The sequence below is a fragment of the Salmo trutta genome, chromosome 29 (genome assembly GCF_901001165.1).
Source record: "Salmo trutta chromosome 29, fSalTru1.1, whole genome shotgun sequence".
NCBI lineage: Eukaryota > Metazoa > Chordata > Actinopteri > Salmoniformes > Salmonidae > Salmo > Salmo trutta.
The window spans coordinates 30367741-30395571 of NC_042985.1; the positions used below are offsets into that span (position 1 = coordinate 30367741).

At 43.9% G+C, this 27831-nt stretch overlaps 1 protein-coding gene across 1 annotated transcript in view; it reads right to left on the reverse strand.

Annotated features, from left to right (window-relative positions):
* The window catches only part of fam189a1 (family with sequence similarity 189 member A1), a 146708-nt gene that overhangs the window by 87816 nt on the left and 31061 nt on the right, over positions 1–27831 (reverse strand). The gene's annotated exons all lie outside the window — the stretch shown is intronic.

The following is a 27831-nucleotide window of genomic DNA, read 5'->3' on the forward strand; positions in this document are numbered from 1 at the left end:
CATGTATTATGTAATGGCCATTGTCCATATTCCTTAGTTCCAGCTCACCTTCTGCACATAAATACCACCATTTTGCACCTGATTCCGTCAGACTACTGGGGCTGTTCGCCCGTTGACAAAACTGCCTGGGATCTAGCCTACTATTTTACAGAGCCGCAATGGATGAGCCCCAATGGATTTTTGGGAGATGTTAAATTTGCAGTGTTATTCACATTTTACCCATTTTAGATGAGGGCTGAAGATCAGTGAGACGAGCAGATCATTACTGCTTTAGATCAGGAGGATTATTTATCTTGCTCAACCAAAATGTGCTGAGTGACTCCCTGACTGCAGATTAGCAACGACAAAAAGGATGAACACCCGAAATGAACATAGAGTTGTACATACAGCATGCAGGAGCCAATACCTATTGTCTGCCAAAATGTAGACATCTTATCACTGTAACATGCCTACTGTCTACATAATTAAGCATGTTAATGCCTACACAGTAAGATTTTTTTGTTTTGAACAGTGACCAAATAGAGGCAAGATGATTTTACATACTCAGTCATTTTAATTCTGAAATGATAATTTGATGGCATCATTAAACATATTCTGCAAGTGACATGAATATGTTTCGGAAGCTTGGAGAGAGATGATCATTTCAAAGGCAGATTTCTACCGAGATGTGAACGCTTCAGTATCTATTTGCTCTCATGAATTATAGATCACGCATTCTGTTGCAACAGAGGAAGAGAAAGAGAGAGAGCGAAAGAGAGAGAGCGAAAGAGAGAGAGCGAAAGAGAGAGAGCGAAAGAGAGAGAGCGAAAGAGAGAGAGCGAAAGAGAGAGAGCGAAAGAGAGAGAGAGAGCAAGAGAGAGAGAGCATGAGAGAGAGAGCATGAGAGAGAGAGCATGAGAGAGAGAGCAGGAGGGAGAGAGAGAGAGAGAGAGAGAGAGAGAGAGAGAGAGAGAGAGAGAGAGAGAGAGAGAGAGAGAGAGAGAGAGAGAGAGAGAGAGAGAGAGAGAGAGAGAGAGAGAGAGAGAGAGAGAGAGAGAGAGAGAGAGAGAGAGAGAGAGAGAGAGAGAGAGAGAGAGAGAGAGAGAGAGAGAGAGAGAGAGAGAGAGAGAGAGAGAGAGAGAGAGAGAGATATAGATAGATAGATAGAAAGGCTGTATCCCTGCAAATGCAGCCTGGTAGTAAATCTGTTCAGCAGTAAAAGCAGCCCAAGTCTGTGCCAGACACACAGAGATCAGCTCCTCTCCTCTGCTTCTGTCTTTAGCACAGACACCTCTGGTCCAGAGCAACACCTTAACCGTCTCACACACTTGATCTCCAAACAGCCCCCGTCAACCTCTGATACCACATAAAGAACCCAGGAGCACATGAATGGATGGCTATTACGCGGCAACACTGTTAAGTTTCACTTTTCTTTCCATAGAGCTTAGTTGTCATGGCACCCAGGGGACTCCTCCCTCTTATCTCCAAGTTTCATTCTTACATCTCAGATGGTGGAGGAGAGGAAGGACAGGCTGACTGCGTTAAGCCCTGCACCAGCCCTCTTCCAGGGAACGAAGGGAACATTCATTAGCTAACACTCTTAACTGGTGAGATATCAGTGGTAGAGCAGAGAATCCACTCAGCCTTGTCTCTACTCTGAAAGGTAGTCATAAGGGGAAACTTCAGGAAGTTGGGTGTCTGAGAGTGAAACAACTCTGGTCCCCTGGACAAGGAGACAGGGGGAAGGAGTCAGGCAGGCTTTAGGGGCTAGTGGAGCTGCTAAACCCTGGGCTGAGGCTGGCTGGAGCAGAGGCTGTAGCTATGGTTGTGGCTGTCTGAGAGGTGATATGGAGGGGGCTGCCGGTGATAGCTTTGTGTCAATCATGCAGGGATTCCTCTTGCCGCTGCACTGGGAAAAGGATTAAGACACAACACTTTACCACTTTAGTCACTGAGGCCTGGCCACCTATTCAGCTCAACTCACCAGTTTGGAAAAGCTCATTTTCTTTCACTTCTGCCCTGCTGCAGTTTATACACACTGTGGGCTTTGTGTTCAAAATGCGACACACAAATTAGCTAATCAATCAGTCTTATTCTCAACTGACTGTTATTAATAAAAAAACAACGTATTCTCTAAAAGGGGCAAATTATCCATGAAATACCCAAACCTGCTCTCATTAGCTATACAATATCAGGGCCATCGATTCCTGCATCCTACCATTTAAAGGTTTCTGTATTGAAATGGCTTCCAATCAGACTCCTGTTGTTTAGTGTTGTCTATCATCAGGGAAGAATAGCCTCTCTCTTTTCTCTCTCCCACATCTGGCTTCACTACATGGTCCCTACAGTGTATAGCATACCATCCAGAGATATACAACAACCCCCTTACCCACACAAAACAAAGCACAGCATTTACACATAGCCACCAACAGACACACTGGCCACACTCATGACCATCAACTGAGCCAACAACTCTGGCGTGTATAACACATACATATGCACACCAAAACAAAATGGCTACTGAAATGGGATGAAAGAGGGGTCTAAGATTTCCAAGCAACTCATCACAGGTTGTGCCACACAGAGACATGAAAGAATGTACTACACTCTGACAGCCACACACGTACGCACACGCGCGCGCACACACACACACACAGCACAACAACCCTGACATCCTAAACAGTACACATTGTGATCAATCATAAGCCTTCCACAACACAAGTATCTGATATCGCAACAATGTATTTTTTGCAGTCCACCAACTGAACAGAAAAGTAAAACGATGCTTTTTGGAAGACAAAACCCAATAAGCCCTCCTAGATCCCTTGTTCGGAATGTCATTGACCCCAAAGCCCCCTCTCCTGTCTGGCTGCCCCCCCAGGCCACATTCCAGTCCGGAGCGTTTATGCACGCTGTACCCTGTACACACTCTTACACACCTACACACCCATACACACTCCTAAATCAAAATCAAATCAAATCAAATTTATTTATATAGCCCTTCGTACATCAGCTGAAATCTCAAAGTGCTGTACAGAAACCCAGCCTAAAACCCCAAACAGCAAGCAATGCATGTGAAAGAAGCACGGTGGCTGGGAAAAACTCCCTAGGAAAAACTCCTGAGAAAGGCCAAAAACCTAGGAAGAAACCTAGAGAGGAACCAGGCTATGAGGGGTGGCCAGTCCTCTTCTGGCTGTGCCGGGTGGATATTATAACAGAACATGGTCAAGATGTTAAAATGTTCGTAAATGACCAGCATGGTCAAATAATAATAATCATAGTAATTGTCGAGGGTGCAACAAGCACGTCCGGTGAACAGGTCAGGGTTCCGTAGCCGCAGGCAGAACAGTTGAAACTGGAGCAGCAGCATGGCCAGGTGGACTGGGGACAGCACTCCTACACAGCATGCCCACATAGGTGTTCCTTTTGTCCAGGTGGGAAAGGGCAGTGTGGAGTGCGATTGAGATTGCGTCATCTGTGGATCTGTTGGGGCGGTATGCGAATTGGAGTGGGTCTAGGGTATCCGGGAGGATGCTGTTGATGTGAGCCATGACCAGCCTTTCAAAGCACTTCGTGGCTACCGACGTGAGTGCTGCGGGTCGGTAATCATTTTACCAGGTTACCTTTGCTTCCTTGGGCACAGGGACTATGGTGATCTACTTGAAACATGTAGGTATTACAGACTTGGTCAGGGAGAGGTTGAAAATGTCAGTGAAGACACTTGCTAGTTGGACTGCGCATGCTTTGAGTACACGTCTTGGTAATCCATCTGGCCCTGCGGCTTTGTGAATGTTGAACTGTTTAAAGGTCTTGCTCACATCGGCTACCGAGAGTGTTATCACACAGTCATCCAGAACAGCTGTTGCTCTCGTGCATGCTTCAGTGTTGCTTGCCTCGAAGAGAGCATAAAAGGCATTTAGCTCGTCTGGTAGGCTCGCATCACTGGGCTCCCATCTGGGTTTCCCTTTGTAGTCCGTAATAGTTTTCAAGCCCTTCCACATCCGACGAGCGTCAGAGCCGGTGTAGTAGGATTCAATCTTAATCCTGTATTGACGCTTTGCTTGTTTGATGGTTCTTCTGAGGGCATAGCGGGATTTCCTATAAGCATCCGGATTAGTGTCCCGCTCCTTGAAAGCGGCATCTCTAGCCTTTAGCTCGATGTGGATGTTGCCTGTAATCCATGGCTTCTGGTTGGGATATGTATGTACGGTCACTGTGGGGATGACGTCGTCGATGCACTTATTGATGAAGCCAATGACAGGATGAATCCCGGAACATATTCCAGTCAGTGCTAGCAAAACAGCCCTGTAGCGTAGCATCTGCATCATCTGACCACTTCCGTATTGAGCGAGTCACTGGTAATTCCTGCTTTAGTTTTTTCTTGTAAGCAGGAACCAGGAGCATAGAATTATGGTCAGATTTGCCAAATGGAGGGTGGGGGAGAGCTTTGTCTCAGTCTCCGTGTGTGGAGTAAAGGTGGTCTAGAGTTTTTTTTTCCCTCTGGTTGCACATGTGACATGCTGGTAAAAATTTGGTAAAAGTGATTAAAGTTTACCTGCATTAAAGTCCACTAGGAGCGCCGCTTCAGGATGAGCATTTTCTTGTTTTCTTATGGCCTTACAGAGTTGGTTGAGTGCGGTCTTAGTGGCAGCATCGGTCTGTGGTGGTAAATAGATGACTACGAATAATATAGATGGGAATTCTTTTAACCTTTTCTCAGGGAATTATGTAGGCCATAAAAAAGAAACATGGTTTCCATCTCAAATATTCACACACACAAGAGTCAGGATCTGAGAGGAGAGCATTCAGTGAGGCTGTAAAATGGAGCATGACATCACCATGAGATTGAGGAGGTTAACGTTAATAAGCACATTGAAGGTGAATTCTACCATCACAGTGAACCTTTAGTCTGATGATAGCATGAGCAGTTCTGTTCTGACCTTCAGAAGTCCTTCTCTGCTGATGTTCTATGAATGGGGGTGAGAGGTGTGTGTTCTCGCTCTAACCCTTCTCGCTGTCCTCCATCCTTCTCTAGTGCCTCTTGAGAATACGACAAGAACATTAGTGCTGCTATCTACGTAAACTACAGCCCTGAACAGCTCTCTCAACCTTTTGTCCAGAGAGGCCACTACTCTTTATTGGCATGTCTATGTGATGGGGAATGGGACAGTCCAAGACAAAAGAAAAGCTATTGGAAATGGAGCTCTAATACAGGGGTTCCCAAACCTTTTTACTCAGGCCCCCCTTACAACATTGGGGAACATCCAGTGCCCCACTGCACGCGCGCGCGCACGCCACGTCTATTTCTATGGGCACAAGCACTGTTCATGACATAAACTGTTGACACCCCTCTTGTTGGTGGAGAGAACATTTAGCAGGTTTAAAACTTATTTCCTGTAATTCTACACATTTTGTCATGTGTGCAGAGAACTTCCCAGTTTTAAAGCTCATTTTCTTGCTATTCTATACATTTTGCCATGTCTAATGTCTATTCATGTGATATTTGAGTGACTCAAACATTACAACAAAATGTATGGGCTACAAAACCTAGCTAAACAACGTTAACTGACTTGGGCTAGTTGATCTGGACATTTCTGACAAGTTATAAATAGCTCTCTAAGGTCTGAAATGACTGACATGATAAGAGAAACTGCTGATGCACCACCCAATTTTGAAATTGCACCTTGTAGGGTGTTCACACAGAAAATGATTAATTAATTCAAGTCAGGAAAACAATAGTCCAAACCCAATCTCTCTACAATATATGCTTAAAAAATAATCAACGATTTACTCTCAGAATTTAGCATGTTTAGAGTGAATGGAATGTCGTCACAGGCATGATCAAAAAGTGGTCATTGCTCAATAGAACTCTGGCGCTGCTTCGCAGCAGAACTACTTTCGAACATCAACTGACAAGCTAACGAGTGGCTGCAGGTTCGTGAGTGAAAACATTTTCGTAAATTAAATTCGCAGATTACAAAACTAAATAGGGACTAAATATATATTAATTTACAAAGCTAACAGACTCAATTTCAACATCCACTTTATACGAAGACAACCTGTCCCTGTTTTCATTGAGTTTTTCCCTTTAAATCACCATAAAAACAGCCCTGTCAATGTAGATTGATCGCGGTCATAGGCAATGAAAGCCAAGGATCTGGAGGTGAAAATGACGAAGGTATCAAGTTAATTTTGATTGGTCCAACCAGAGGAAACGCCTCAAAATTGTACCACCTCACAACACCAAATATGGAAGAGATACAACCAAGAGTGGTGCAATCTAAACTAGCAACGGTCACAGCAAACTAACATTCTTATTTCACCAACACTGTCAAGTACAAGTATATTAAGGTTATAATATTGTAGATAACAATCGAATGATTAATTCCCTGTGGCTCAGTTGGTAGAGCATGGTGTTTGCAACACCAGGGTTGTGGGTTCGAACGGAGAGAAAAAAAAGAAAAAAAAGAATGTATGAAATGTATGCATTCACTACTGTAAGTCGCTCTGGATAAGAGCGTCTGCTAAATGACTAAAATGTAAATGTAAAATGTAATTTATAATGACATTGGGGGCAAAGAAAACAACGTTTTAACATTAATTTCGTAGCACCCTGTTGAACTGCTGTCATGGATCCCCCCGGTACTGCTACTCATTCATTTCTCCAGTTCCGGAGGTCAACGTCACCAGCCTTCTAGGCTGAACTGTCATTACACACACCTGGTTCCAATTCCTCACTGATTGTAATTGTATAAATGTGCCCTTTGTTTCCCCATTCGGCTGTCGATTATTGTTCCCATGTCTGTTGGTCGTGTGAGTGCCAATGTGTTGTCTCAGCCTGTGCTGCGTGCTTTGTGTATTACGGGTCTCGTCCTGTGTTGTTCTATGAGGTTTACCCTCGCTCTTTAGTTTGGGTACATCCCAGTGTTTTGTATAAGTGTTTGTTTTGGGTGTATTAAAAACCCAGATGATGTACTCCTGCGCCTGTCTCCACATCCTTTACACCAGCGTGACAACTGCTCTGTTTTTCTCTACATTCTACAGCAGTGAGTGAACACCCTACACCTTGTGCACTTTACTATTAACTTTCAAGAGTAAGTTGAAAGCCGGTACTAAGTTCCTTTTTTATATAGGCCAGCATCCCAGAGTCGCCTCTTCACTGTTGGTGTTGAGACTGGTGTTTTGTGGGTAGTATTTAATGAAGCTGCCAGTTGAGGACTTGTGAGGCATCTGTTTCTCAAACTAGACACTTTAATGTACTTGTCCTCTTGCTCAGTTGTGCACCGGGGCCTCCCACTCCTCTTTCTATTCTGGTTAGAGAGAGTTTGCGCTGTTCTGTGAAGGGAGTAGTACACAGAGTTGTACGAGATCTTCAGTTTCTTGGCAATTTCTCGCATGGAATAGCCTTCATTTCTCAGAACAAGAATAGACTGACGAGTTTCAGTAGTAAGGTCTTTGTTTCTGGCCCTTTTGAGCCTGTAATCAAACCCACAAGTGCTGATGCTCCAGATACTCAACTAGTCTAAAGAAGGCCAGTTTTATTGCTTATTTAATTAGTACCTATCTACATTGACGGGACAGTGGTGGAGAGTTTTTAGGTTCCTCGGCGTACACATCACGGACAAACTGAAATGGTCCACCCACACAGACAGCGTGGTGAAGAAGGCGTAGCAGCGCCTCTTCAACCTCAGGTGGCTGAAGAAATTCGGCTTGTCACCAAAAACACTCAAACTTTTACAGATGCACAATCGAGAGCATCCTGTCGGGCTGTATCACCGCCTGGTACGGCAGCTGCTCCGTCTATAACCGGAAGGCTCTCCAGAGGGTAGTGAGGTCTGCACAATGCATCACCGGGGGCAAACTACCTGCCCTCCAGGACACCTACACCACCCCATGTCACAGGAAGGCCAAAAAGATCATCAAGGACAGCAACCACCCGAGCCACTGTCTGTTCACCCCGCTAACATCCAGAAGGCGAGGTCAGTACAGGTGCATCACAGCTGGAACCGAGAAACTGAAAAACAGCTTCTATCTCAAGGCCATCAGACTGTTAAACAGCCATAACTAACACTGAGTGGCTGCTGCCAACATACTGACTCAACTCCAGCCACTTTAATAATGGGAAAATTGATGTAATCAATTTATCACTTGCCACATTATATTATTTATATTAGATAATGTTTACATAACCTACATTATTCATCTCATATGTATATACTGTACGCCATACCATCTACTGCATCTTGACATCTTGATGTAATTAGATGTATCACTAGCCACTTTAAACAATGCCACTTTATATAATGTTTTCATAACCTACATTACTCATCTCATATGTATATACTGTACTCTATACCATCTACTGCATCTTGCCATCCTGATGTAATGTATCACTAGCCACCTTAAACAATGCTGCTTTATATGTTTTCATACCCTACAATACTCATCTCATATGTATATACTGTACTCTTACCATCTACTGCATCTTGCCTATGCCGTTCGGCCATCACTCATTTATATATTTTATGTACATATTCGTATTCATTCCTTTACACTTGTATGTACAAGGTAGTTGTTGTGCAATTGGTAGATTACTTGTTAGATATTACTGCATGGTCGGAACTAGAAGCACAAGCATTTCGCTACACTTGCATTAACACCTGCTAACCATGTGTATGTGACAAATACATTTGATTTGATACAACAGTTTTCAGCTGTGCTAACATAATTGCAAAAGGGTTTTCTTATGATCAATTAGCCTTTTAAAATGATAAACTTGGATTAGCTAACACAATGTGCCATTGGAACACAGGAGTGATGGTTGCTGATAATGGGCCTCTGTACGCCTATGTAGATATTCCATAAAAAAATCAGCCGTTTCCAGCTACAATAGTCATTTACAACATTAACAATGTCTACACTGTATTTCTGGTCAATTCGATGTTATTTTAATGGACAAAAAACGTGCTTTTCTTTCAAAAACAAGGAAATGTCTAAGTGACCCCAAACTTTTGAACAGTAGTGTGTGTATATATACACCCCTACACACTCCCCTACACCCCTACCCCCCATCTCCTTTACATTGCAGGACACAACTCTGGACCCTCTTATAGAGCTGACCCTACAGAGGGCAAGCTCTATTCTCATCCCCCCCAGCCCAGAGCCCACGACTATTCATGATGTGTTCTCCCAGGCTTTCCCATTAGTACTGTTATGATAATTGACCCTGAGCTGACTGTGGGAGGTGGAATGGGGGGGTGATTACAGCACCCTACACCCCCAGGCATCAGTGGAGAACAGGGATAATCACAAGGAGCATGCCCCCTGCAGTCACTGGCCTGTCCCAGAGGTCACTGCTCTCTCACACACAGAGATAGGCATGGTGGTGATGAGGCTGTAATGATGGAACTGTGGATGGGGACGGCAGGGGTAGGGATGGAGAGGGCTGTTGGAATGCTGTGGGGGTTATGGTTTACAGCATAACAACATAAGAGTGGACACTATCAACCCCCCCCGACTGTCCCCCCCACGCTCCCTGTGCCTCACATAATGCCCTGCCCCCATTCAGCATTGGGGCCACTCACTGTGAACGGGGCTCAGCCAATCCCACTAAAACAAGGCAGACGACAATGATAAACCATATCATCTGCAATCACCTGCATGATAATGACACTGGCTACCAGTGGAAGATGGTTGTTTTCTACAATAGTCTCCACAGTGCTGGTAAACATCACAGAGCAACGTGCATCATGGATTCTATGTTTCTAAAGGGTTTTATTTCATCTCATTCATTCATGCAAGACCCCCTGCCACCCATCAAAGCACACATTACTCTGAGTGAAGGTCTTCAAATCTGGGCCTTTCACATATCTCAGGTCACCAAGACGCATGGGAAGAAGGGAGCCACCGACAGACAGCCAGGTTTCCTAGGCAACCACCCGCCGGCCACTTGCCAAGATCCATAATGATTTTCCATCCATCTCAAAGCTGTGGGGGGTGCACGAAATCTCACTCACATCCAATGTGATGCAAGCATCCAAACTCATCACAGAGAGAGACACGCACACAAACACACACTCGCATCACAGCCCTGTTCCAGATTCCATACACAGCTAAGCAATAGTCTCTTATATTGCTTCCACACCTATTAGAGTGTGCTAGGGTGATTCTGGAACTGCTTTGTGACATGTCGCAGGGGGAAAGTGAGGTGCATGTGAATGATCTCCTCTCAGTGTGAAGCTTACTGAGAGTCTCACACCACCTGTGGCTGAGCTGTCCATCTGGAGCGAGTGGAGGTTGGTGTTATGATGCTCCCTGACCTCTGACCCCTGTGTTATGATGTTCTGTTCCATCAAGACAGATTGCAGTCCGTGTTATTGTCTTTGTCATCCTTGAAATCATGTTTTCTGCTGTTTATGTCATCAGGTAAAGTGCTGCTCTCTCTGATTGTTGACACTACTTACTGCCTTCTGGGTCACATGGTAAGTCCAAGGTCACTGGTCCAGCCCTGGGCAGCATGGTGGTCAGCAGGTGGTCCAGAGTGGTGGACTGGATGACAGGAATGTTGGATCCTGTCCAATAGAAACCTGCTGCTTGAATAGGAGTAGGCCATGCCAGCATGGTGAAGAGGTAGCAGTAAGACTACCCTGGGTTATCAGATCATATACCAGTATGATGTTCTCCACTACCTCTACCTCCTACCTCCCCCTTGTCATATTCAGTAGTCATGATGTTTAGCTACTGAGCTCTAGTGGCTGGGGCTTCCTGGCTAAGTGTTTCTCCTCTCACCTGCAAGGCAAAACCCTGGTTATACAAGGTAGATCTGGGCTCTCCAACCCTGTTCCTGGAAGATACCCTCCTGAAGGTTTTCAATCCAACCCTGTTCCTGGAAGCTACCCTCCTGAAGGTTTTCAATCCAACCCTGTTCCTGGAAGCTACCCTCCTGAAGGTTTCCAATCCAACCCTGTTCCTGGAAGCTACCCTCCTGAAGGTTTCCAATCCAACCCTGTTCCTGGAAGCTACCCTCCTGAAGGTTTCCAATCCAACCCTGTTCCTGGAAGCTACCCTCCTGAAGGTTTCCAATCCAACCCTGTTCCTGGAAGCTACCCTCCTGAAGGTTTCCAATCCAACCCTGTTCCTGGAAGCTACCCTCCTGAAGGTTTTCAATCCAACCCTGTTCCTGGAAGCTACCCTCCTGAAGGTTTCCAATCCAACCCTGTTCCTGGAAGCTAACCTCCTGAAGGTTTCCAATCCAACCCTGTTCCTGGAAGCTACCCTCCTGAAGGTTTTCAATCCAACCCCAGGTCTAACCGACCTGATTCATCTGATCAACCAGCTAATTATTAGAATCAGGTGCGCTAGAGTGGGGTTGATTGAAAACCTACAGGACGGTATCTCTCCAGGAACAGAGCCCTGCCGTAGATACTGTATTTTCATAATCTACCATCATACAAGCTCAGCATATATTCAACACAAACGGATATTCTTTCCATCTAACATTCAGTTTCCGTCTAACATTCAGTTTCCGTCTAATATTCAGTTTCCGTCTAACATTCAGTTTCCGTCTAACATTCAGTTTCTGTCTAACATTCAGTTTCTGTCTAACATTCAGTTTCTGTCTAACATTCAGTTTCCGTCTAATATTCAATTGCCCTCTAACATTCAGTTTCGTTCTTAACATTCAGTTTCCTGTGTAACATTTAGTTTCCGTCTAACATTCGTTTTCCGTCTAACATTCAGTTTCTGTCTAACATTCAGTTTCTGTCTAACATTCAGTTTCTGTCTAATATTCCTTTTCTGTCTAACATTCAGTTTCTGTCTAATATTCAGTTTCTGTCTAATATTCAGTTTCTGTCTAACATTCAGTTTCTGTCTAATATTCAGTTTCCGTCTAACATTCAGTTTCCGTCTAACATTCAGTTTCTGTCTAATATTCAGTTTCTGTCTAACATTCAGTTTCCGTCTAACATTCAGTTTCTGTCTAACATTCAGTTTCCGTCTAACATTCAGTTTCCGTCTAACATTCAGTTTCCGTCTAACATTCAGTTTCTGTCTAACATTCAGTTTCTGTCTAATATTCAGTTTCTGTCTAACATTCAGTTTCTGTCTAACATTCAGTTTCTGTCTAATATTCCGTTTCTGTCTAATATTCCGTTTCTGTCTAACATTCAGTTTCTGTCTAACATTCAGTTTCTGTCTAATATTCCGTTTCTGTCTAACATTCAGTTTCCTGGCCACACACAGGCGTTGAAGAGTTTGCATCTCTTACTGCCTCTTCTACTGTAACAGTTCATCCACTCTCCCCTCATTTATCTTTGGCTAGGAAAAAGCTTACTAAAAACAATCCCTTCCTTGCCAAACTGTCATTCAGCGCGTGTGTGTGTGTGTGTGTGTGTGTGTGTGTGTGTGTGTGTGTGTGTGTGTGTGTGTGTGTGTGTGTGTGTAAATCCTGTACAGAGTAGCTGCTGAGCCTATGTATATCCAGGGCTGAATTGGATGTGTCAGGAGAAACTCACCGCCCCGCCTTAATTAAATGGAGCAGTCTAGTAATTAAATGGACGTCTAAGCGAGGCCTGCCTTAAAAGGGGTGACACTCTTGATGTCTACTGCCTCTGTGTGATCAGTGGAGAGCCCACAGCCAGGGAGGAGGCTGCAGTTGCTTTCATCTCATGAATGTGGAGAGCTTACACTCCTCTCTAGTCAGAGTGAGCACTTTAATCCCAATTCAGAGATGAGCTCAGATGACACAATTTTGAGCAAACATCTTGTAAACCCAAATTCCGGTACACTTTTAACCGTTTCTCAGGGCATTGTGTTGGCCATAAAAAAGAGACATGGTTTCCATCTCAAATATTCACACACACAAGAGTCAGGATCTGAGAGGAGAGCATTCAGTGAGGCTGTAAAATGGAGCATGACATCACCATGAGATTGAGGAGGTTAACGTTAATAAGCACATTGAAGGTGAATTCTACCATCACAGTGAACCTTTAGTCTGATGATAGCATGAGCAGTTCTGTTCTGACCTTCAGAAGTCCTTCTCTGCTGATGTTCTATGAATGGGGGTGAGAGGTGTGTGTTCTCGCTCTAACCCTTCTCGCTGTCCTCCATCCTTCTCTAGTGCCTCTTGAGAATACGACAAGAACATTAGTGCTGCCATCTACGTAAACTACTGCCCTGAACAGCTCTCTCAACCTTTTGTCCAGAGAGGCCACTACTCTTTATTGGGATGTCTATGTGATGGGGAATGGGACAGTCCAAGACAAAAGAAAAGCTATAGAAAATGGTGCTCTAAAAGATAGCTTGGCAGAGCTTGTTTTACCCCTCTTCCAATCCTTCTACTACAAGCATTCACATTTTCTTTATTTCTCTCTCTCTCTCACTCTTTCTCTCTCTCTCTTTTTCCCCTCCCCCAGCCCCTTCCCATATCCCTCCACTTTAGGCACCTTGTCGTCATTGCCATGGAAACAGGGGGACAACAGTAGGTTGTCAGGCAATGCCTGGGGGCTGGGCATCTCACTCTCTACCCCACTCATCCTTTACTCGTCTTATCCCTCTTCTTCCTCTCTCTCTCTGTTGTTTACTCACATATCAAATCCTTCTCTCCATCCACCAATTGCAGTACCAGATGTATCCCTGCTGAATCAACTCCAACAGAGAAGCGATTGGTGACAAAATTAAAAAAAATAGTCTGCTTTTGTCTAATTGCAAAAATACTTAATTGTGGAAACTACCCATCAGCATTAACCAGTGATAGCCTAAATAGATTTCCTTGGAGCGTTTTATACATACAGGTAATGAAGATCTAAACAAAAAGCTCCAGAATTCAGAAATATTCCTTTAGAAATCCTGTATGTCTAAAATCTTTTCTGATCATGCACTGACGAGTGTGATGATGCTATTGTCATTGTCAACATCATCAGAATCGTCATTATCACCATCATCAGCAACATCATCATCACAAAACCAGGCTTAGTTGACCACAGTGTGAGAAAGGCTAACATTGCAATCTAATTCTCATCACCACAACGGGAACAAACAAACAAACAACCCCACAACATCATTTGTGTCCAGCAGCCCTCTACCTGCATGTCACTGACCTGCTGCATGACATTACTGCTGATGTCGCTGGCCTGGCCTACAGACAGCACAGGCAACAGACAGCACAGGCAACAGACAGACAGCACAGGGAGCACTGCTCTAGTCTGTCCTTCTTGATAATTGCAGGCCAGGAGAAAGGCAGATTGCATTAGATAGGGGATGTCCACTGGCACTCGCAATTACTTCCATGATCTCTCTGTCTCTTCTTTCCCAAGATCAAAACTACTCCGTGGCCAGGACTATTAGAGGAGCCTGTCACGTCAGCCACAGAACTAAAGCTGGACCTGAGAGATGTCTCATTTGAACAGGGCCTTGCTTTGATGTGGGGGAGAATATGTGGGATTCGTCAAAACATGTCACTACTGTTTTCCATTCAATTATCCAACAGCCTCTGTACTTTAGAACTTTGTGTACAACAGAAGACTTTGTAGAACAGACTATAAGTCAATGTCCTACTAAATAAAACATATGGAGGAAGAACAAACAAACAGCTATGTAACTGGACCAATCAACTGATTCGCCATAATCAAGATCACAGAGAGAGTGTATGAATGTACAGTTAGTAAATGGTGAGGATATTCTATACTGAATAAACATATAAACACAACATGTAAAGTGTTGGTCCCATGAATCATGAGCTGAATTGAAAGATCCCACAAGTTTTCCATACGCACAAAAAAATGTATTTCTCTCAAATTTCTTGCACAAATTTGTTTACATCCCTCTTACTGAGCATTTCTCCTTTGCCAAGATAATCCATCCACCTGACAGGTGTGGCATATCAAGAAGCTGATTAAACAGCATAATCATTACACAGGTGCACCTTGTGCTTGGGACAGTAAAAGGCCACTCTAAAATGGCGTGGGGGCTGAGGAGTATTTCTGTCTGTAATAATGCCCTTTTGTGAGAAAGACCAGTCAGAGCCACGGTGTAAAATGGATCCTACTGACTCCATGGGTCTATCTCCTTTAAACGAAGGCCATCTCACATAGTCTCTGTGCTGTAGACCGTGTTGTGATGTATGTTTTATAGGCTTTAAGGAAACTGCATTGACGTCATGTTGGAGTGGTGGAGGGCCACTCTGTCTTTCTCTCTCTCATCCCAGGGCCTGTACAGTACAACACGCCCTTCACCACCCAAAGTGGCTGTGGAGGACAGGCAGCGTTTGATAGCCAAGTTGGACCAAAACACTAGGAATCAATCCTTAAATAATACCTGTTCTATCTGAGCCAAGAGGGCTTTCTTCGTCTCTCTCTCTGCTCTTCCTCTGATGAAACAGCATCTCTATTGATCCTTCATTACTCTGTTTGCAACCAAGTACGACGTGACACAGCAGAAAGCCCGGTTGGAAACACAGTGTTTTTCCTTAGCGCACACACACACACACACACACACACACACACACACACACACACACACACACACACACACACACACACACACACACACACACACACAGACACAGACACATTTTGTAATTCATTAAACAAACATCTAAAAAGAACAGGACCCAGTAATTTACAGGGAAGTGGCTGACTGATGGCTTCAAGACGCAATTAGCAGTGAACAGCCAAGCCGAGCCATCATCATCATCTTCCATGATTGAATGGCTGCATCCATCCCCTCTCACAAAGTCTGGATTGATCTATCTGAATCGCTAACCTGCGGAATCAACGCAACAATGTGCTGTCCATGATTATCCCGTTCTAGTAGGGTTGCAGTAAAAAGGGGACATATCTTCACAAAACCTGAGCAGTTTCTGACGTTTATGTTTGACTCTGTACGGGCGGGACGTTCTTTCTCATCACAGAGCGAACACATCTAACACATCTAAATAATGACTACCATCGCAGCTGGCATCCAGAGGCGCGGAGATGAAAGCCAGTCAGTCACTGAGTTATTCTGTGAGTCGCAGAGCCCAATCAAGGCCTCATGGTAGAACCTAACCACATAACACGAGAGACTCACAGAGCCGCTGTGTTTCTTTGTAGACACACACACACACAGACACACAAACACACACAGGCCCAGTGGTTAGGATGGCTGATCCATCCGTGAGTAGGGTAATGTTCTCACTTACACATCACCCCCCACACTGGGCAGGAGCTGAGAGGATGGGACAGGCCCCGTGAAGAGGAGATTAGAGGGGAAGCGACAGGCGGCAGCACCCACAGGGCACAGCCAGGCCTGTTGTTGTTCTGTTCCTCTCCTTTCATCTACGCTCCTTTCCTCTCCTCTCTTCTACCTCTCCCTCCCTCGCTCCTTCACCCACAGGACTCAGCCAGGCCTGCTGTTGTTCTGTTCTGTTCCCCTATTCTCCTCTACCTCTACCTCACTCCTTCATGTCCTCACACACATTGTGGACCCTAGGCCACTACCTCTAGCGCCCACCATGGCAGCTCGGCATGCACAGCAGAGCAGGTACACTGAACTGCCTGAAGCACAGGAGAGGGAGAAGCTGTGGAGGAGAAACTGATTTAATTTGTTTACAGAATCCAACAATTGGGCTGTTTGAGCTCTGGATGGAAGCAGTGCTAGATGTGCTTTGAGGAGAGGACACAGGTCTACGGTCGGTAGGTAGGTAGGTACCCATGCAGATCTATTACTGTAGGTGTTCTGTAAAACACTGAGCCTCTCCTAGGGAGTTGGTTTTAAGAGCCTCTCGTTGTTGCAGAGTTGAGCAGCAATTTGAACAGAGCAGTTTCCCTGGTGTTTTGACTGTAAAATTGCGGCTTTACCGAGAGCCAAGTAGTATAATGCTACTGCTGTGGGTAAAGGATCAAGTTTATGAGGTGGAACAGAGTTCTCCCAGCCCCATTTACAACCCCCATACCTTTATAGTCTACTGTGTTTATGAAAATGTCAACATGTTTGTGTGTGAGAGTGCATGTGCTGATAGAAAGAAAATATTTTATTCAGTAAGCTACTAAATAGCGTAACTATCACATAATGCTATCAGTAAGTTCAACTAAAGTTAAGATTACACGCCACTTCAAAAGCTATTTCCATAAAGGGACAAATTGACTGGTTCCTTTTAAGGTCTTGCACCCAGAGTGCATACTGCACGTACATCACCTTTATATGGCCCTGCTTGCACCTTTATATGGCCCTGCTTGTACTTGTAGTTTCTATAATGGCATGGAGCACACAGAGTTGTTACCTGTGGAGCAGAAGGGCTCCAGGGGCCTCAGGAAGGTGTTAACGTTCAGTATCATGTGCAAGGCTGATCATGTGACTAACACACACACACACACACACACACACACACACACACTCCGCTGTGAATGTTAATAAATGTTAAATGTATGCTGATTACAGGGCTTAAAACTGCTATACTGTACACTACCATAGACATGTTTGTTGCCACAGGGCAGGTCAACTACAAGGTTATTGAAATCTTCCAAACCGTAGTGGGAAACCTAACCAGAATTTACATATCATGTAAATGTTTTAGAAACAAACTAGCTTAGGCTCTGTAACAAGCTAAGAATACCATGCCTGTCGTGACTAAACGTAACCATTGACATTTGAAGATGAATGAAAATCATTGATTATGTTGGTGATTAATTCACATGGTTCCAAATAGAAGAGGCGCGTGTGCAGTAGACTTGAAGTATGCTGTAAAATCTTCCTGTCACGCCCTGACCATAGAGAGCCCTTGGTTTTCTATGGTGTAGTAGGTCAGGGTGTGACTAGGGGGTGATCTAGTGTGTCTATTTCTATGTTGGTGCTAATATGGTTCCCAATTAGAGGCAGCTGTTTATCGTTGCCTCTGATTGGGGATCATATTTAGGTAGCTATTTCCCCACCTGTGTTTTGTGGGATATTGATTGACTGTTAGTGTGTTTGGGCACTATGTCCTCACGGTTGTTGTAAGTTTTGTTATTTCGTTTTGTTAGTTTCACTTAAATAAATATGTGGAACTATACTCATGCTGCGCCTTGGTCCACTCATTTCCAAGAACGTGACACTTCCCCTCAATAGCTCTAAAATCACAAATCACTGACACTGCAGGGAATGTCTTATATTTTCATTGGGGTCCAATTTCAATAGTGGCAGAGAAGCGAAACTACACTTAAAAGGTTGTTTTGGTCAAATGTCTGCCTCTGTGGTGTTGCTTGGTGTGTGGGAATTTCAGAAACATTTTGGTTTTGGTTTTTAGGGTTTTCTTTTAACTTCGGGAATCCCAAGCCACATATGATGTCTCTAGTTATTTCACTGAGGCTGCTGCTGCTATCGCTTTACTCTGGTTAACCAATGACTAGAGTGAATTCTAAAATGTAATCTGACAGTAATGCAATCTCATTTGGATCCCCTGAAGCGTCCGGTAAACACTCTGCTTAACAGCACAGAACAGCACCTAGCCTAACAGCCTCTGTCTAAACTAGCTACTATCTCTTTGAGGTCTCAAACTACTATCTCTCTGAGCCTCAGGCCGCACAACAAGGGACTTATATCGAGCCTGGAGAAACTGAAAAATAAGATTCTCTTGGTTTTTCACTGTGTCAACTGAGGAGAATAACAGGAAAGGAGCGATCAGCCCTGTCATTAATGGCGGCCTTATATAACCTCCTTCAAAATGATTATAAACTCACTAATGACCTCTTTTGGCCTGTGGTGTGCTTCCTTGTCAACATATGTATCATTTCATTACTGACCACGCTCCAGACAGAACACTAAAGAGCAATGTGCCCTAGCGCAGAAGAGGCCACTAATGTATCTGCGGCAAGGGCTCTCACAGCCACACTAATTACAGTTTATTATAATTATAGGTAGTGTTCCTAAAAGCAGGGCTGCTGTGTTAGAGACAGGCAGCAGGGATTCTGTCCTTCCTGAGTGTGTATCGCTATTCACAAGCAATGCCATTCACTGAACCAGCTAACAGAATCGCCAATTAAGGCCTAAGGGGTGGGCTGGGCTAAACTAAGGAGATATTTTTCATAAACTTAAAGTTATAAGCACATTCCTTGCCGCACACAAATCTTAAATAACAAGCTAAAGTTATTGTATGAGTTTGTGTCCCTGTGTGTCCGTTAGTGTGTGTGTCCCTGTGTGTTCCTGTGTGTTTGTGTGTGTCTCTACATATGTCTACCAGGCAATGCCACTGCAGGGTACCCAAGATGTGATTTTAGCCATTTATTTATTTTATCTTTTCACTATTAATAGGTCTCTATCGAGTCATTTAATTGATTCTCTCACTCAGAGAACATCACAGTAGTGTGGACAGATACAAGGGTACTCATATCTTCACACACATCTTAACAAACAACAATCTAGTCATTATTAGCCATACTACTTAAAAACTATTTTATTGTAATTTATTAGTAATCTGTCAATAATTACTAAATTCCCACCAATAAACCCTTGTCAAAAAACATTCTAAAAGCATTAGCTCTCACTGCTGGTCTGACTGGGCTCTGTGACCATGTGTGTCTGAAGGCTAAATACTGGTTCACAGTCTTTGTGTATCAATAAGCAAGCTTCCATCCCCAGTTGATATGTGGGTAAAGTCATACCGTATAAAAATAAATCACGACAGCTGTGATGGAAATAGGAAGTTTCCATACATTTTTATAAATGCAGACAGATCATTTGTTTGTTCAACATGGTGGGATCTTTTTGTGTTGGTAAAATGAATTATGCGAGAAATGGCGGTGGAAACGCCTTTATGCACAAATATTGATATAACAACCATCTTATCGAAGTCATGGTGTGTGGTCCTTCCACTAGGACTCGGGAAACCATGCAGTTTATTAAGCTACAGATGAAATAAATTATGATGGACTTCACAGGGTGGTGAAAGTACACAATGATCTAATGTTCCTTTCCAATAAATATCGATGGTCTTGTGACCAAACACTATTATATTGTAGTGGGAAATGAGGATTCTCAGGTTTATCTATATCATTCGGTTTACTTCTCCAAGCTCCTAGCCTACATTATACACTGTGCAAATAATATCATTATTTTCTGAATTCATAAAGAAAAATACATCTTTGACTGACAACCCATTTAACAGCCACCTGCTGCTAAGTACTGTATATTCTGAGCCAAACAGACTAACTAGGTTACCGGCAGACAGTGTCTGTCACCTAAAACAGTGTCAGCTGAAATAGTGTTCATGAACATTTAAAGTCTTGTGAAAAACAACTTGTATACCATGCTGTGCTATTGCTGGAATAACATTCATGGTTCACGCTGACATCACACACACACACACACACACACACGCCAGTACACACAAAGACAGAACAACTCTACTGTATTTCTGTTGTAACAAAGAGGACATCAGCCCAGGATCCAGTTAACAAGGTGAGTCGAGCTGAGCTGATCTACAGTCCACTGACATGAGCCAGATGCTATAAGAGAAGCCATAGCTGGGAAGTCCATGCATCCACACAACGATACTAAGAGACAAGATGATAATCTTGAGAAAATATGGCTGGGTGTGAGGTGATAAACAGACATGTGCAAAGCCTAAACCCCCTCCCACTACCACCCATCTCTATCAGCTCAGTGAGTCAGACTGACACACACACACACACACACACACACACACACACACACACACACACACACACACACACACACACACACACACACACACACACTGATCTCAGCGGCGAGCTCAATTTATAAAAGTGCCCCCACAAATCAATGTGCATCAGCTTTTGAGAAAACAGTATCGGTGTTCCTACGCATTTCCATTAAAAAAGAGAATACTATTGGCCTTTTGGGAGGCTTGTGTAATTTAATCTATTGATCCAAACACTAGCAGAACTAATCTATTGCAATGAATCACTGTTTGAGCAGTAACCGAAATATTGCAAACTTGCTTTAGCTTTAAAAAGCAAATATATCATCTTCACTAGGATAGTATGAAGTGGCGTGGAGACAAGATCCAATATTGTAGAAACACAAGTGCATGGACAGCACACACACTTACTAGTACACACACACACACACACACACAAATACACACAATCACATTATCCACAGAGGTCATACCAGACAATGGGCAACACATTCAAATGATAAATATTGTCAAATGATAAATGGATTATCCCTTTAAATCCAATAGTAACTCAACTTAGTAGTCAAATATCTGGTGTATCTTTTGCACTGCAGTTGACACACATTGTGTAATTTCAACCGTTTTTACTGAGGTGACTACTTACAGTTGAAGTCGTAAGTTTACATACACCTTAGTCAAATACATTTAAACTCAGTTTTTCACAATTCCTGACATTTAATCCTAGTAAAAATTCCCTGTCTTAGGTCAGTTAGGATCACCACCTTATTTTAAGAATGTGAAATGTCAGAATAATAGTAGGGAGAGTGATTTATTTCAGCTTTTATTTCTTTCATCACATTCCCAGTGGGTCAGAAGTTTACATACACTCAATTAGTACTTGGTAGCATTGCCTTTAAATTGTTTAACTTGGGTCAAACGTTTTGGATAGCCTTCTACAAGCTTCCCACAATAAGTTGGGTGAATATTGGCCCATTCCTACTGGCAGAGCTGGTGTAACTGAGTCAGGTTTGTAGGCCTCCTTACTCGCACACGCTTTTTCAGTTCTGCCCACAAATATTTTATAGGAGTGAGGTCAGGGCTTTGTGAAAGCCACTCCAATACCTTGACTTTGTTGTGCTTAAGCCATTTTGCCACAACTTTGGAAGTATGCTTGGGGTCATTGTCCATTTGGAAGACCCATTTGTACCCAAGCTTTAACTTCCTGACTGATGTCTTGAGATGTTTCTTCAATATATCCACATCATTTTCTTTCCTCATGATGCCATCTATTTTGTGAAGTGCACCAGTCCCTCCTGCAGCAAAGCACCCCCACAACATGATGCTGCCACCCCCGTGCATCACGGTTGAGATGGTGTTCTTCGGCTTGCAAGCCTCCCCTTTTTTCCTCCAAACATAACAATGGTCATTATGGCCAAACAGTTTTATTTTTGTTTCATCCGACCAGAGGACATTTCTCCAAAAAGTATGATCTTTGTCCCAATGTGCCATTGCAAACCATAGTCTGGCTTTTTTATGTCGGGTTTGGAGCAGTGGCTTCTTCCTTGCTGAGCGGCCTTTCAGGTTATGTCGATATAGGACTCGTTTTAATGTGGATATAGATACTTTTGTATCTGTTTCCTCCAGCATCTTCACAAGGTCCTTTGCTGTTGTTCTGGGATTGATTTGCACTTTTTGCACCAAAGTATGTTCATCTCTAAGAGACAGAACGCATCTCCTTCCTGAGCGGTATGACGGCTGCGTGGTCCCATGGTGTTTATACTTGCGTACTATTGCTTGTACAGATGAACGTGGTACCTTCAGGCATTTGGAAATTGCTCCCAAGGATGAACCAGACTTGTAGAGGTCTACAATCTTTTTTCTGAGGTCTTGGCTGATTTCTTTTGATTTTCCCATGATGTCAAGCAAAGAGGCACTGAGTTTGAAGGTAGGCCTTGAAATACATCCACAGGTACACCTCCAATTGACTCAAATTATGTCAATTAGCCTATCAGAAGCTTCTAAAGCCATGACATCATTTTCTGGAATTTTTCAAGCTGTTTAAAGGCACAGTCAACTTAGCGTATGTAAACTTCTAACCCACTGGAATTGTGATATAGTGAATTATTGTCACGTCCTGGCCAGTATAAGGGTTCATTAGTATTGTAGTTTGGTCAGGACGTGGCAGAGGGTATTTGTTTTATGTGGTTCTGGGTGTTGTATGAGTTAGGAGGGCATTTGATTTAGTATTCCGGGGTTTTGGGCACTGGGTGAGTTTCATGAATTCTATGTTGAGTCTAGTGTGTCTGTTTCTATGTTTGGATTCATTGGGGTTGGGACTCTCAATTGAAGGCAGGTGTTGTCTATTTGCCTTTGATTGAGAGTCCCATATATGTGGGTGTGTTTGTTTGTCTTTTGTGGGAGATTGTTCTGTGTTTCGCCTTGTGCCTTACCAGACTGTTTTTGTTGATCGTTTGTGTTTTTTGTTATTTTTTGTACGTTCATTTTGATAGTTAATAAAAGTCAAGATGAGCCTGCACATACCTGCTGCGTTTTGGTCCTCCTTAACCGACGACAACCGTGACAATTATAAGTGAAATAATCTGTCTGTTAGCAATTGTTGTAAAAATTACTTGTGTCATGCACAAAGTAGATGCCCGAACCGACTTGGCAAAACTATAGTTTGTTAACAAGAAATTTGTGGAGTGGTTAAAAAACGAGTTCTAATGACTCCAACCTAAGGGTATGTAAACTTCAGACTTCAACTGTAGGTGATTGAGATAATCTTAGTACTAGTTTTCCAATATTAGACAAGTAGTTTGAATGTCTGAAAAAGAGAGATGTTCAGTAGTAATAAGGCCCATGGGGGAATCTTGTGGTTTGTCACAAATGTGAGTTGCCAGTTCACTGCATATACATTAACAATTCCAGGTTCCATTCTGTAACCTTGACTTCTTCAACTTGACTGGGTCAAACTTGGTGAACTCTAATTTCACAGGGTTTTGTATATGATATGTCTGCACACAGAACCGGGGAACAGCCTACAACTGGACTTTGATTCTTAAAGAGAGTAAATAAAGCCTTGTGAAAATGGCAAGACGTGATATTTTACTGTTCTAACAGCAACGTTACAAAGCAGGAGCAGAAAGTTGGTTGGGTGATCAACCGTTTCTTATCCGGTTCTCCCCGACGTGGCCTCCCTTTTCCTGTCATAGTTTGACAGCTCTTTCCCAAGACTCTCCTTGCCATTAAGGAACACTACAAGCAGCACAGGAGATATCCATTCTTGACAAAGCCGTGAAACAGTCAGTGACGATGTTGGGGTTATTCCAATACAACCACATAATAAAGTTTCTTTGACCACTATGAAGATGTTACAAAGGTGGCATGACCTATCAGGCTGGGGTCAAATACTGTCCACTGACGGCACTATAGAGTCCACAATGGCTTCCACCATGGTTCTAGATTAAACCATCAGCTGGCCACTGAGACAGCAGCATCAGTGGGTGTAAAGAGTCCATATTCCCAACAAACGTTGTGAGAGGGTGCTAATGATGACAGCCCTGTCAACACATCTCTTCACACAGTTCACACATACTTGTGTTGTATCACTCTCAATGAGTCACCCTGACCCGGCCCAAAATAAACCAGTATCCCTCCTCTCTCTAATAACAATGTCTCTACCGTGCCCCTAGTTTTCCTGTCCTCAACCAAAGCTCAGTTCCATCTTTAAAGTCATACTCTTTTGCAACACAAATGTATGGGCTCGAAACAATTGAACACTAAGTACTGCTACCTCTTTTTCTGAAGAACACAACAAGAGCTCTAGCTTGCTTGCGGACACATAGCAACAAAGAATGAAAGAGCACACACACCACAGTGCAGGGAGACAGAGAGTGGGAGAGAGGGAGACAGAGAGGGATACAGAGAGAGAGAGAGAGAGAGAGAGAGAGAGAGGGTGATGTGAAGCATCCTTCCCCATTGTGACAGATTCATAAGTCTGCTGCCCTGAGTGATTCCCCTAGAGAAGCCTCCCTCTCCACTCTCCTCACCCCCTTCAGAGAGGTGGCCATGGCAGCACAGTGGGCGTGTGAGGGGGGCAGTGCCAAACGCTGGCACTCACCCGTGACAAATGCAGCGTGTGCAGCCCTGTGTACCCCTGATCTTGATCCCTGCAGGCATGCAGGCAGAGAGAGAGAGAGAGAGGCAGGTGTGGAGCCATCCTTCTTTGTCAGGGGAGAACACAGGGCCAGGCCCAGAGACAAGCTGGGAGACCCAACTACCAGGTGTAATATAAATCACGGATCACCTCTTATCTCTTCTCAAACTATCCTTTCAGATAAAATACGCCACCAATAGACATCATGTTAACCTGGTTGATGTGTAAAAGTGCCTACAGCAGTGTGCGTAGGCCTACTATACAGCAGCCAATTTCAGTGGGGCGGCAGTGGGGTGGGGGGGTTACACTGGTTTTCAGCAGGGCTGTCTGTCTGTCATCCTGTGTGTGTGTGTGTGTGTGTGTGTCTGTCTCTCACTGTCACTTCTCTGTGGGTCACAGGCTTCGGCCCCACTGGGGTTGGCCTTTCTAAAAGCCACACCTCATGGGCCCGTTCAGAAGCAGCTCATTCCATCATTCTACACAGGCCTCCACAGGAGATGGGGCGGGCGGGTAGGAAGAGAGACAATGAGGCTGGAGAGAGCGAGAAATGTCAGAAAATAGAGAACCGTATGCGTCTCCATATCAAGAGCTGCCTCTATTTGAATGAAAACACAGGGCAAATACGCACACGAATGAGATACTCACAACATTACCTCATCAAAGGCAAGATGCCATTTTGGCATAGATTTTTTGCTCCCAGGTTTTGAAATTCCTCTTCGCAGTATACAACAAATAAGATCTCTGTTGCTCTCTCCAGCCATAAACATAAATTGCTTTAGGTGACCCCTTCAAAAGCAGCCCTCCCTGCTCATCTCCAGGTCTGGCTGGCTGTCTGTTTCTCAGGAATCTTTGTCATAATGGAACTTCATCTCACGGAAATATGAGGGTAGGTTTCCGTCGATAGATAGCAACAGGGCCAAAGAAAAACCTTTTGTCATAGCAATGTTTTGGTCGCCACATCCCAGCTAATGAGAGAGGGGTGGAGACGTGGAAAGGCGAAACTCATTACGAGTACAGAAGGAAGCAGCTGTGTGTCTGTGTGTAATTGACTTCATCTAGTGCACCTCCCTGTCTGCTTCACCTGCTCCCTGTGTGGCACAGCTCTCCCCCTCCTCTCCCCCTCCCCTCCCCCCTATCTCACACTTCTCCTCCCTGCAATCTTTTTCACTCAGCATTGCTCCCCAGCTAGTTTAGGAAATGGCAGCAGCAGTGGTAGCCTACCTTCCCCCCCAGGGCTTTGTTCTCTCCTCTCCCCTCCTCAGCCACAGCCAACCATGTTATGCCGGGATTTCAACACGTTCAAACTTCAAATGAACATCAGCAGGAAGCCAAGAGGAACACGTACAGTGTGAGTGACAATAGAGATGAGAGGGTATAGGGAAGTGGAGGCTGCTGTGTGACTGTACTGTGAGAATACAGAGTATGGTATATGGTTGCTGTAGTAACAGGCTGCCAATCAAGCCAAACAATGAAGTGGTTCAACAATGGTGTTTCTATTTTTACGGTGGGATCACCTTCTTCTAGGAACATAGTTTGACGTACTGAATGATGACAGTATAATGCAGTCAATACATCTCAGCTGGAAGAAGAAAACCCTTTGGTGAAGAAACAATTATTGTTCATATTGTAACATGGTACGTCTCTCACTGGTCTTTCAAACGTCCATTACTACCAGTCGCTGGAATGAAAAGTAATCCCCACAGTGCAAACCGTATTGTGCCTCCATATTCCACAAAGCAAGCCCAACAACATACAGTATCTGCCTGGCAGCTCATTTTAAATGCCTCCTATAAGAAGAAAAACACATTTAACAAGCTATTAATGTAGGATGCTCGGAAACATTCACACATGGCTGTGCTACTTAATGGCCACATTCATTTTATTGTTCAGGGAGGAAGCCTTGTTATGACAGATGGGGCAGCCCAGGAAACAGGAAACAGGATACTAAGGAATCATTGATGATCTCCAAGCTCTTAAAAGTTCCTCTTTAAAGAGAACTTCAAGATATGTGATGTCTGCAAAACACACACACACACACTTGTGATTCGTTATCATCATGCTGACCACTGTTTTTTTAACGCCGAGTCCTCCATGGCTCCAAAATGTGTTGTGTTCTCAGACTAAACGAATTGTGTGATTATTGATCAGACCCTGTGAAGAACACTAAGGATCGATTCTACCATTCATCGGAGTGAATACTGTAATAGAACGCCCCTGAAGCATAACAAAGCAGAGGTGAGTGAAAAAGACCCATATATAATTCAATACATGATTCATTCTGAAATGAAACAAGCCACCTCGAAGGCATAGTATTTCTAATGCAGCATCCTACAAAACCAAACCATCTCAAATATCAAAAGGGGAAGCCTAGAATGAAGGAGAAAATCAACTTAGCCAGTAATAGCTGCCATCCCATCAGGAGAGACATGGACATTATAATTGAATAAGCTTGTTCTCTGAGCAGTGGGTTAGATGTTGTCAGAGTGTTGGAGAGGAAGGACATCAGCCAGAATGTGTTTTAGGAGACCACAGGACCCAGAAGGCCACACACACACACACACACACACACACACACACACACACACACACACACACACACACACACACACACACACACACACACTGTATCAAACAGAGTCTGGATTATATTGCAGCATGGCCTCCGGGAGAGAGACATAACGGAGCTAAACTTCAGCCAAGTGAAACAGCCTGGACTGGGGTGAAATATAAAAGTCATTCACACCATGTGGAGAGGATCTGAGGGCTGTGGGACGGCCTGCCAACCTCTCTCACACTGAGCAAACAGGGATGGACTGTGACTTGTTGCATTAGTGCCAGAACTATTTCTATACCACCTGCCTGGCCCCAAAGACCTGTGATCTTTTCTCCTCTCCTCCTTCTCTCCTCTCCACCTTACCTGGGGAGGACGGGCTCATTGTAATGGCTGGAATGGAATAAAATAAATTGTAATCGAGCTTACCCCCCCCAAAAAAACACAAAATAATGGCAATAGAAAAAATAAAAATAATATCTCACGATCTACAGCAACCCTTTAAGTGGACCACAAAAAAAGTAAATACTT